This window comes from Scyliorhinus canicula, chromosome 10 (genome assembly GCF_902713615.1).
Source record: "Scyliorhinus canicula chromosome 10, sScyCan1.1, whole genome shotgun sequence".
In the NCBI taxonomy this organism is placed as follows: domain Eukaryota; kingdom Metazoa; phylum Chordata; class Chondrichthyes; order Carcharhiniformes; family Scyliorhinidae; genus Scyliorhinus; species Scyliorhinus canicula.
Window position 1 is genome coordinate 177,641,979 of NC_052155.1, and position 12,931 is coordinate 177,654,909.

Sequence of the window (12,931 nt, forward strand, 5' to 3'; positions counted from 1 at the left end):
GGGGTGTGGGGGAGGGGCGGAGAGGGGGTGTGGGGGAGGGGCGGAGAGGGGGTGTGGGGGAGGGGCGGAGAGGGGGTGTGGGGGAGGGGCGGAGAGGGGTGTGGGGGGAGAGGGGGTGTGGGGGAGGGGCGGAGAGGGGGTGTGGGGGAGGGGCGGAGAGGGGGTGTGGGGGAGGGGGGAGAGGGGGTGTGGGGGAGGGGTGGAGAGGGGGTGTGGGGGAGGGGCGGGAGAGGGGGTGTGGGGGAGGGGGGAGAGGGGTGTGGGGGAGGGCGGAGAGGGGGTGTGGGGGAGGCGGGAGGGGGTGTGGGGGAGGGGGTGGGGGGGAGGGGCAGAGTGGGGGTGGGCGGAGGGGCAGAGTGGGGGTGGGGGGAGGGGCGGACTGGTGGGGGAGTGGGCTGGGGAGGGGAGTGGGTGGGGAGGGGGAGTGGGGGTGGGGTGAGGGGCAGAGGGGGGTGGGGGGGAGGGGCAGAGTGGGGGTGGGGGGGAGGGGCAGAGTGGGGGGGAGGGCAGAGTGGGGGTGGGGGGAGGGGCAGAGGGGGGTGGGGGAGGGGCAGAGTGGGGGTGGGGGGGGGGGCAGAGTGGGGGGGGGGAGGGGCGGAGTGGGCGAGGGGCGGAGTGGGCGAGGGGCGGTGTGGGCGAGGGGCGGAGTGGGCGAGGGGCGGAGTGGGCGAGGGGCGGAGTGGGCGAGGGGCGGTGTGGGCGAGGGGCGGAGTGGGAGTGGGCGGGAGGGGTGGGGGAGGGGGGAGGGGGGGGGGGAGGGGGGGAGGGGTGGAGGGTTGGGGGGGAGGGGCGGAGAGGTGGTGGGGGTGGGGTGGGGGGGCGGAGTGGAGGGGTGGGGTGGAATGGAGGTGGGGCGGAATGGGGGTGGGGCGGATGGGGGGGTGGGGCGGAATGGGGGTGGGGGGCGGAATGGGGTGGGGCGGAATGGGGTGGGGCGGAATGGGCGTGGAGCGGAATAGGGGTGGGGCGGAATGGGGCTGGGGGGCAGAATGGGGTGGGGGGGAGGAATGGGGGTGGGGGGGTTGGGGCGGAATGGGGTGGGGCGGAATGGGGTGGGGCGGAATGTGGGTGGGGCAGAATGTGGGTGGGGGGGTGGGGCGGAATGGGGATGGGGCAGAATGGGGGTGGGGGGTGGGGCGGAATGGGGGTGGGGCGGAATGGGGGTGGGGAGGTTGTGCAAAATGAGGGTAAGGGGGAGGGTAGAGGCGGAATGGGGGGAGGGGGTGGAGTAGGGGCGGAATGGGGGCGGGGTGGAATGGGGGAGGGGAGCGGCGGAATGAGGGGGAGGGGTGGGGGAGGGGAGAGAGAGCGGTGGAATGGGGAGGGGGAGGGTGGAATGGGGGAGGGGGAGGGGTGGAATGGGGAGGGGTGGAATGTGGTAAGGGGTGGAATGTGGTAAGGGGAGGGGTGGAATGGGGGAGGGGTGGAATGGTGGTGGGGTGGAATGTGGGAGGGGAGGGATGGAATGGGGGAGGGGTGGAATGGGGGTGGGGTGGAATGGGTGAGGGGTGGAATGGGGGAGGGGAGGCGTGGAATGGGGAGGTGGAGGGGTGGAATGTGGGAGTGGAGGGGTGGAACGGGGATGAAGTGGGGAAAGGAGGGAGAAGGGACAGGACAAGGGTGGTACCGTAATGAGGGGCATTATAATCCTAGCCCCTTTTTGGGACTGTCCTGAGTCAGGCAAACTCCTTGGACCGTCACTCTCACTTAAGGTTGAGAAAGAGGCCTCACAGACACTGTAATTGGTCTCAAGAACTGATCTAACTCTTCCTGAGGGAAAGGAACTACCAGCTAGTAAGAGTCCCGGCACCTAGACCTCTCTATAAAGAGTGTACGGAGATGGTATCTCGCGTTTGGATACATAAATACAATATGAAATAATATGCTTTCTAAATGATATGAAAATTTTGTAAAGAACCAAACATGCAATTCACTTTTGTTGGTAAGCTTGTTCTCCGCTCTTACCAGACTCCCAAACGACCCTCTGGTGGACTGATGTAATCTCTTGACACAATTTCTCTACTGAGTAGTACTACACCTGATGTATTTACATTGAGTATTTATGTTTGCCCTGTTATGTATTTTCTTCTCATGTACGGGATGATCTGTCTGAGCTGCACGCAGAACAATACAATACTGTTCACTGTACCTCGGTACACGTGACATCAAATCCAAATCCATTGATAGTTCCAGTTAAAGAATAATCTTGTTTGTAACAGAGAATGCAAGTCCAATTAATGTTGCAGATAAATATTTCAGATGTTCATTATTAGGTAAAGAGTATTTACCTTAAATCCCTGAGCAGAAAGCTACTGAATCTAGCGAAATACCTCCATCTCAATTAAGGCGAGAATTATCATTATTACACTATAGCAGCTACCTTTACCTTGAGAAATGCTGGAGTGAATGCAATAATTCTGTGCATTCTACTGTATGGTTCTAATATGTACACTCTAAAAGAACTGAACCAGCAGGAAACATGTTGGGCACACATGCTGGACAACATCCTTTTTGTCAACATTCTTCATGTAAACAGGATACTGAGTGGTGCAGGTAGGTGTCACTGCACTAGATTTCAAGGATTCAGTTAACAAGTTATTTAGGGTCATCCTTAAGGTTATGCATTGTTAGATTGTAGTATCTTGGGCGAAGTAGTGGTAGATGGAATACAATGTGGAAAAGTGTGAGGTTATGCACTTTGGTAGGAAGAATGGAGGCTTTGACTACTTTCTAAATGGCAAAAGGCTTAGGAAATCAGAAGCACAAAGTGAGGAGTTCTAGTTCAAGATTCTGTTAAAGTTAATGTGGAGGTTTAGTCGGCAGTTAGGAAGGCAAATACAATGTTAGCCTTCATTTTGAGAGGGCTAGAATACAAGAGCAGGGATGTACTTCTGAAGCTGTAGACAGCTTTGGTTAGACCCCATTTGGAGTATTGTGAGCAGTTTTGGGGCCCATATCTAAGGAAGGATGTGCTGGCTTGAAAGGGTCCAGAGGAGGAATGATCCATGGAATGAAGAACTTGTCATATGAGGAGTGGTTGAAGCTCTATGTCTGTACCCGTTGGAGTTTAGAAAGATGAGGCGGGATCTTATTGAAACTTACAGAATACTGCGAGGCCTGGATAGAGTGGACGTGGAGAGGATGCTTCCATTAGTAGGAGAAACTAGAACCAGAGGGCACAATCTCAGACTAAAGGGACAATCCTTTAAAACTGAATTGAGAAGGAATTTCTTCAGTCAGAGGGTGGTGAATCTGTAGAACTCTTTGCCGCAGAAGGCTGTGGAGGCCAAATCACTGAATGTCTTTAAGGCAGAGATAGATAGGTTCTTGATTAATAAGGGGATCGGGGTTATGGGGAGAAGCAGGAGAATGGGGATGAGAAACATATCAGCCATGGTTGAATGGTGGAGCAGACATGATGGGCTGAGTGGCCCAATTCTTCTCCTATACCTACGGTCTTACAATTTACCTCTGTCTTGTGAGGTGGCATTGAACCAGTTTGTGTGTTTTTTCTGTAACTGCCTTGTGTTGGAGGATATGCTGAAGGAAGTTGATGTCCTTGAGCACACATAATAATCCCTAGGCATGTTTATAAACTTTTAAATCTTTGCCCAGCAGATGAACTCTTGCTCTTCATTTTTAATCCCTACTTAATAGGAGAATCACTCATTTTAACTTTGTGTTTATAGCTACATTCCTTCACAGCGTAGGGACTGTGGGAGAAGGGAAAGGGGAATGGAATGGAAACTTCAGAATTCGCATCTATTTTCCACTGGCCGATTTTTACACGCTGTGTTTTTGGACACTATTCTGAAGCACCAGCATTCTGGCCAATGTTAAATCCTTCAGCCACCAGCACTCCGGTTGTACGGTCATTATCACCTTTCTGTTTGTGAATCCTCGCTATGCTGAGTTTCCAGTACTTCGGCAGTGACTACACTTCAATTACTAGGGGACATAGGTTTAAGGGGCGAGGGGCAAAGTTTAGAGGAGATGTGCGAGGGAAATCTTTTACACAGAGGGCAGTGGGTGTCTGCAACTTGCTGCTGGAGGAGGTGGTGGAAGCCGGTACGAAAGTGATGTTTAAAGGGCGTCTTGACAAATACATGAATAGGATGGGAATAGAGGGATACTGACCCCAGAAGTGCAGAAGGTTTTAGGTAAGATGGGCAACATGGTCGGTGCAAGCTTGGAGGGCCGAAGGGCCTGTTCCTGTGCTGTACTTTTCTTTGTTCTGTCTTTCTTTCTGGGTTGTGGGGGCAAAACCCACGCAAACACGGTGAGAATGTACAAACTCCATACGGACAGTGACCCAGGGCCGGGATCGAACCCGGGTCCTCAGAGCCGTGAGGCAGCAGGGCTAACCACTACGCCACCGTGCTGCCCAAGAGCTCGAACCTTGATGGACGTTGGCTGCTTACATACGAAGGATTCTTCAGTAAAAGAACTTGTGTTTCCATTAAGCACACAAGGAAACCCCCTTGTGTTAATTAATGTTAAGTGTCAACAGGCGGGGTCGTTGGGGTCACTCATTGGACATTTACATGTGCAGATATGAGGAGCCACTTATTGACACTGGCGTTGGGTCATAAGTTTGGGCCCATATACTTGTACATTTGTGAAGAAATCAAAAACAAAAAATAAATTTAGTGTACCCAATTCATTTTTTCCAATTAAGGGGCAATTTAGCATGGCCAATCCACCTACCCTGCACATCTTTGGGTTGTGGGGGCGAAACCTACGCAGACACAGGGAGAACGTGCAGACTTCACAGGGACAGTGACCCAGAGCCGGGATCGAACCTGGGACCTCAGCTATGAATCCAGCCGTGAAGCTGCAGGGCTAACCCCACTGCGCCATAGTGCTGCCCCTGTCTTTCTTTCTAATGCAGAGGCCTGTACTGATACTCTTGAGTTTGAGGATGTGAATTCAGAAATAAATAGCAGGATTCAGTCAGTGACCGCAAAGCTGTGGTCGGATTGTCGCTGCTGGTCCACAGATCACCTAGGGGGAAGGAAATTTGCCAAACTCACCAGGCCTGGCCTACATATCATTCCAGTCCCATGCCAACCTGGTCGAATCTCAACTGGTCTGTGAATTGGCCCAGCAAAAGCCACAGGACAACTAAATTCTCGCCTTTCTCCCTGGTGCCCACAGCCAATTTTCTCCTCGGAATTGAAGAATGTCCCGGTATAGGTGCCAACCCTCCACACTTGCTTTGGAGTTTCCAAGAATTAAAGATTCATCTGCAGGGCATGGGCTGTGAGAAACAAGGGGAGAAAAAAGTCACAACGGAAATTAAAAACAAAACAGATTGCGTCTGTCAAAATTGGCTTTGAATTCTTCCATTTGCTGTTGCAAAAATGCTGGCAATGGAGGAATAAAGGATGTTTGACTGAGAGGGGCATCAGGTGATCAATCTGATAAGGAATGTGTCCAACCATTGTTGGTCACCCAACATTCAGAGCCACCATAGAACATAGAGTGCAGAAGGAGACCATTCGGCCCATCGAGTCTGCACCGACCCACTTAAGCCCTCACTTCCACCCTATCCCTGTAACCCAATAACACCATCTAATCTTTTTGGTCACTAAGGGCAATTTATCATGGTCAATCCACCTAACCTGCACGTCTTTGGACTGTGGGAGGAAACCGGAACACACGGAGGAAATCCACGCAGACACGGTGCAGACTCTGCACAGACAGTGACCCAGCGGGGAGTTGAACCTGAGACCCTAGTGCTGTGAAGCCACAGTACCATCCATGGGGCTGTTTAGCTCAGGGCTAAATCGCTGACTTTGAAAGCAGGCCAGCAGCACGGTTCGATTCCCATAACAGCCTCCCCGAACAGATGCTGGAATGTGGCGACTAGGGGCTTTTCACAGTAACTTCATTGAAGCCTACTCGTGACAATAAGCGATTTTCATTTCATTTCATATTGTTACTGTAGCACTCAACCTGGTCCACAAGCCGAAAGTAAACATTGGATTAGGAAATTAGGCAAATCCACTGCCATTTCTCCCCAAGGTCGATAATTCTAGTATGCCTGAAGCAACAATAGATTCACTCGTTTCTATATTGACTTGTGTTTTATTCATAAGTTTTAAAGTTCACAAGATATAGGAGCAGAATTAGGCCATTTGGCCCATCGAGTCTGCTCCGCCATTCTATCATGGTTCATATGCTCCTCCTCTGCTACCGACAATGTTACAGACCAAGAGCTGGATTGCAAAATCGACCAGAGCATCTTCTCCCTGAAACACATGACCTAGGAGCAGGAGTAGGTAATTTAGCCTCCCGAGCCTAACACCCTCAATGTGATCCTGGCTGATCCCATCCTGGCCTCAACTCCAGGTCCTGCCCGTTCTCCATAACCCTTCAACCCATTACCAATTAAAAGTCTGTCTAACTCCTCCTTAAATTTGCTCACTGCCCCTGCATCCACCAGTCTCTGGTTCCACAGATTCCACACCCTAGGGAGAAGCAGTTTCTCCTCATATCTGTTTTAAATTTGCTGCCTCTTATTCTAAGATCATGAGCTCTCGTTTTAGAATGCCCCACAAGAGGAAGCATCAGCTCCATGCCTACTTTATCCAGACCTTTTAGCAGTTAATGGTCAATGCTTTACAGTTGAAAACTTGAGTGCCTTTCGTGTATTCAAATGCTTCGCAAGGATGGAACCAGATACATTTGACACCGAGGCATGTAAGTGGACACTAGGACAAAGACTCGACCGCACATTTGGCCAATAAACTAGGTTTGTAAGGACCAACTTATGGGAGCAACGAAAGAGCGGAGAGGTTTAGGGAGGGAATTCCTGAGCCTAGAGCCTAGATGGCTGAGGACACGGTCCCCAATGGTGGAGAAACAGGAATGGGGGATGTTCGAGAGGTCAGAATTGGAGAGGCAAAGAGGGTTGTGGGGCTGGGGGTGAATACAGAGATAGAGTGAAAGGGTAAGGTCATAGGGGGACGTTGAAACAATGTTGGTCAGTGACCACAGGGTGGTGGATGAACAGATAATGTGAGCCAGTTTACAGGGGGTGATAGCCGTCCAAGATAACACTGCAATAGCCAAGTAGCAAAAGCATGGGTGATGGTTCCAACAACAGCTTAAATTTAGATAACCCTTTTAACATAACGTTTAAGTGAGTGAGCAACAAGGTGGCAGATGGTGTATAATGTGGGGAAATGTGAGCTTATTCATAATAGAAAAGCAAAACATATTTTAAAAGGCATACCACTTTGTCAATGTTGGTGCTCAGAGGAACTTTGCTGTACTGCAGGAGAAATGCATTGCAAGAATAAAGAAGTCTTCCTATAATTGCACGAGGGTCAGATGAGACACCTGGAACACTGTGCATGGTTTCAGCACTCCATAATTAAAGAAGAATATTCTTGCATTGGAAGTGATGCAACAAAGGTTCCCTAGATTTGTCCCTGGGGTGAGCCGATTGCCCGACGATTGGTTCTGTATTCTCTGGAGTTTGGAAGAATGAGAGTTGATCTCATTGAAACATACACGGTTCTGAAGGGGCTTGACGTGTAAACACGGAGAGGCAATTTTTCCCAGCTGGGGAATCGAGAGCCCAGGGCATAGTCCCCAGGGTAGGGGGCCCAGGGTAGGGAGCCAATAGTCCCCAGGGTAGGGGGCTAATAATTATGAACTGAGATGGGGATACATTTCTTCACTCAAAGGATTACAAATTGTTGGAATTCTTTACACCCCAGAGGGCTCCAGATGCTTCATCTGGAATAGATGTACGACTGGGATTACAGATTCTTGATCTTTTGGAGAAACAAGAGAATGGGGAGCAGGAGAATGGGTTATGGGGATAGGGTGGAGGTGTTAACCTTGGGTAGGGTGCTCTTTCCAGGAACCGGTGCAGACTCGATGGGCCGAATGGCCTCCTTCTGCACTGTAAATTCTATGATCTGTAAATTCTATGATCTATGTTTGTACTGAATGGCAGAGCAGGCTCAATGGATGGTATGGTCTAATTATACTTCTATTCCTTATGTTTTAATGTTCTTCCGTCAGCATCCTTCCATATACAGAGGATGCTGGACATACACAGCAAATCATTGGGAATGCGGTAGCTTCATGTGGTCCATTTTTACTGATGGCTGAAGAGGCCAACCTGGAGGGTAGATTCTCTCACAAGTGGGTTGTTGTTTTTGGCATTGGCACCTGTTGCCAAGCTGCTCTTGCATCTTAATGGTGGTGCATACCCGCCCATGGGCGATGTTGGCATTTTCCTCCACCTTCAGCCAATGTCTTTCTGGTGTGAAAATTAATGCCACACTCGCAAGCGTCCTTGAAGCAGATCTCTGGCCTGGCCCCAGATACCAGAGTTCACGTTCAGCTCATGCTAAACATCTGCAATGGTTACCCTTAACCTGCTTGCCTGCTATTTACAGATTGAAAAGGTTATCCTTTCTTAAAACGTGCATTGTTACTTCTGGTCACATCGGTCTGTATCCTTGCACTTTGTTGCACTAATTATATGATTTGTCTGCAGGCCAACACCATTTTTACACCATTAAGCAAAGGTTTACAGTCCTAAATTGAATCTTAGATCTACTGTTGTCAATGAAATGTTATTGCAATGGTCACGTACTCTTGAGAAAATTCTTGTGCAAATCTTATAGTATCTCAGGTGATCATTTGAACAACTGCAATAAAAACAGGCCGGATAAGTCTGAAGCAGTGTGTACATGGAGCCTTGCTGGTCAGGTGGTTTTAACCAGCCATCTAAACTTAAAGAATTATGGTAATCTCAGTTGCTTAGAGCATATATATATTCAGCATATGTGGTCATCATCTTTTTTTAAAGAAACGAAAGATATCCCCAGCAAACTCTGTCACTTTCTTCCCCGTTCCAACATATACCGTCTTGTCCTCCAGAATTCATTGTGTCATCTGGGATTAGTGTGCAGGATATTTAATTTCAGAATCTCTCCATACTTATTTGCCGTGTCCTGTCATGTTTGCCTGCAGGCGGTGAGCCAATGATCATCCTCTCCAGGATTTTGTCATCCAAATGGCTGTGTCCAGGTCAGCTGCTTGCAACAGGCGGGTAAATCCAAACCTGTTGGGGCAGACTTTATGGGCGACGGACGTAATGCGAGTGACAGCTTTGGAACACAGGACATACTTTGCGAGAGCAGAACAAGTCCATGGGCTGTGTTTGCCATGGGAAGCCAAGGCCACAGTCGTGACGGTTCTGCAGTGGTGGGATCCGATTTTGATCCTTGGTCGGAAGAAGGCCCGAGGCACCAATGTACGGAGGCGTGCCAAGTCTGATTAGGTACAGGGCTCCAACGTTTGACGCCGAACCTGGACAGACAAGGCCCCAGGCAGAAGCTGCTCAAGCAAATGATGTCAGAGGGACAGGAATTATCCGCTGCGAGACCGAGGGGACAGATGACACCCAGCAGGGGTGGCAAACGGAATCTGCAGATAGTGCACTGCAGCTGGAACGCCTTGGGGCACCTGCCTGCTTCAACCAGACTAGATGCTGTCAACTCAATGTCAAATTAGCTCGCCAGACTGCGGAGCTTGAAGAGACTCACATGCTCAAAAGAGGCAGGGTTTCCAAAAGTTTAGCAGAAGGGAATTTACCAAAATGAAATGAGATGGTGAAGCTAAGAGAAAAGAAAAATTCAAGGTTGCGCTTTTCTGCATTTGCCGATATACAGTGGAATGTCCTATTCTTGACAATAACGAGCTAGATTACACATGGTGCCAGAAAACACATATTGTCAATTTATATGCTTGGGGAGGCGGTGGCATAGTGGTATTTCACTGGACTAGTAATCCAGAGACCCAGGGTAATGCTCTGGGGGTCCCGGGTTCAAATCCCACGAGGACAGATGAAATTCAAATTCAATAGAAATCCGCAATTAAGAGTCTAATGATGACCATGAATCCACAGTTGATTGTTGTAAAAACACATCTGGTTCACTACTACCCTTTAGGGAGGGAAATCTGCCGTCCTGGTCTGGTCGACATGCAACTCCAGATCCGGAGCAATGTGGTTGACTCCTCTCCCCACCACCCCGCCAAAGGATAATTAGGGACGGGCAGTAAATGCTGACCCAGCCAGTAAAGGTTATTCATGGAATAGGTGAATGATCATGATGGCTGGTTATAGGATCATCGATTCCCTACAGTGCAGGAGGCCATTCGACACAATGAGACTGGCCGACCCTTCGAAAGAGCACTCTACCCATGTCAACTCACCTTCCCATCATGCCCTATCCCCATAACCTAACCTGGACACTAACAAGAAATTTAACATGGCCAATCCCAATCCACCTAACCTGCACTGCACACCTTCGGACTGTGGGAGGAAACCCACGCAGACACTGGGAGAAGTTACACACTCCACAGTCACCCAAGGTCGGAATCAAACCCCGATCCCTGGCGCCTTAAAGCAGCAGTGCTAACCAGTGCCACCCATAAATACACATAATGATTCAATTGTACACTAAAAACCACCCGCACAGTTCATTTTTGCAATGGCGAGATAGTTTTTTTAAAAAGTACTTATTATATTGCCTTTCCTTGTCAATATTCCCTCCTCCCTCAGCGCAGTGCACAAGTCTGGAGAGGTGCTCTGTATACTGCAAATGGCCAACCAGCCAATAATGAGGGTACAGCAGGTGTTGGGGGGTGAGGATGAAGGGGTGCAGGGGTAGGGTTGGGTATACATGACCGTGGCCATTAGTGATCTCTTTACGTATCTGGAGAAACTGCGATGGGAGGGATTTGTTAACAAGAGAGAGAAGTGCAATGCAAATAACATAAAAAATGGGGTCAAGAGTGGACCATTCAGCCCCTTTAGCCTGATCCATTTGTCAATAAAATCATGACTGATCTGATGTGCCCTCCAATTCCATTTTCCTGGTCTGTTGCCCAGAACCCCTTGACTCCTTTGAGCAACAATGAAGATGAACTCGAGGGATCAAAGGTTGCCGAGTACAAAAGCTGCCACACCCAAGCTGAGGTAAACTTGAAAGGTGCCAGATGCATTTGCGGAGTAGCTTGATGCACTGAATCAAAATTTAATTGAAAAATTGCAACATTTGGAAGAAAAGGGGAAGTAATGAAGATTGTGGAGAGCCAGCAGGGTAGGCTCCAAAATAGGTAACCTGAAGAGATTGAAGACTATCCTAATTCTCACATGTAACTGACAATTCCAGCACATTCAATTTGCTCCCAAATAATCTCTAAGAGATAAATTATTCAATATCTCATTAAACTGTGCCTAAAACACGTAGTATTAAATAACCACTCACTCAATGCACTAGCTCCTGTACTTTACAAAGTGAAGCACCCTGGCAAGAAAAAGAACTTGCATTTATATAGTGCCTTTCCCCACCCTAGGCCACCCCAAAGTGCTTTACACCCAATGAAGTGCAGCCACGATTGTAGGAAACCTGGCAGTAAATTTGTCACAGCAAGCTCCCAAACAGCAGCGTGACGAAGATTTGCTGATGCGTGGAGTCAAGGGCCTCTTCACACAGCACCCAAATGCTGTCCCACATCAAGACCCCCCTGCCTCACCCAACTGAAAATAAATTAACAACACTGAGCCACGTGCTGAATGAAACTACATCCCAAAGGGATTTTAGCAGTGAGTGAACAATCAGCTTTGCTGGGGATAGCTGTCGGGACCACATTGTTCCGCTGAAAGCAAAAAATACATATTTTGTGTATGAATTGGCAGATAGACCCAGAATTTTAATAATTAAAATGCTTTTGAATACCAATTACTATGAGGGATTTAGCATTATCTTTGCATTTCTGCAAAGGGTAGGTGTACTCTCGCTTGTCTGGAGTGACTTCTGATGTTCAAACATGACATCTCACCTTCATAGACATTACCTGTTGATATTATGCCAATGTTTACCTTTTATAATTAACCAGTAAGCAGGAACCGGGTTCACAGTGACATCAACTAAAGACCAAATAACCAAATGTCCCCACTTTCTACAGAACTTCAACAAATGGAAACTTATTAAGGTAAACAACAATATTGCTGCCAGTGGCTGCTATCCACTCCTGTTCTTGACATGTTCACTGGTCATGCAAGCCCTTAATTGTACTGGCAGTCATGTTCCGTTTCCAGGGATACCCAGGCATGGAAGAGAGGTGACAAGAATGGGCCCCATCCCTGCCTCCACCCAACCTGGACCTGTCATAGGTCGCTGTGACCAGGTCCCAGGGCAGACCCACAAGGAGATCTATCTTGCCCGCCCCCCCCCCCCCCCCCCCCCCCCCCCCCCCCTCTTCTTCAATAGCTGGTCAAAGGCAATGCATACATGCCTCGTACTTTGAGAAAAGGCCAGATATGTAACTTGTAATGCCTGGCACATTGCATGGGAATCCCAAATATCATGAAGCCCAACTGTGTTTAATTAAGAGGTGCTTGCTGAGTACAGTTTACAGGGTTTATATATAACCCAAGGTTCACTGTTCATCCCAGATATTTCTTCACTAAAAGTCAAGTCCTGTGGAGGTGCTGGCTTGCCAATAGAAACTGACTTTTGTGGAGCACAGTTATGAAGAGCAATAGATAATAAGCAGATTTGACATTAGCACACAGAGGAATCTCACCTCGAGACAATGTTTCACCAATTTTAAAACGTTTAATTCTCCTCGTCCTCATTTCACACACCAATCTTCACCAAAGACAGAGTGGAAACATATTTCGCAACCAATAATGCTTTATTACAGGACAAAGGAGAAAATTTGAGGAGACACAGCAGCAGCTCTTACAGACCCAATGGTGCACTGTGTTGCAGTTTCCATGTGCTATTACCACAGTGTCACGTTGGAGGATGTATCACAATCTTCAAGATGCCCCTTACCAAATTTCATAAGAGATAGGAGCAGCAGTCAGCCATAGGGTTCCTCATGCTTG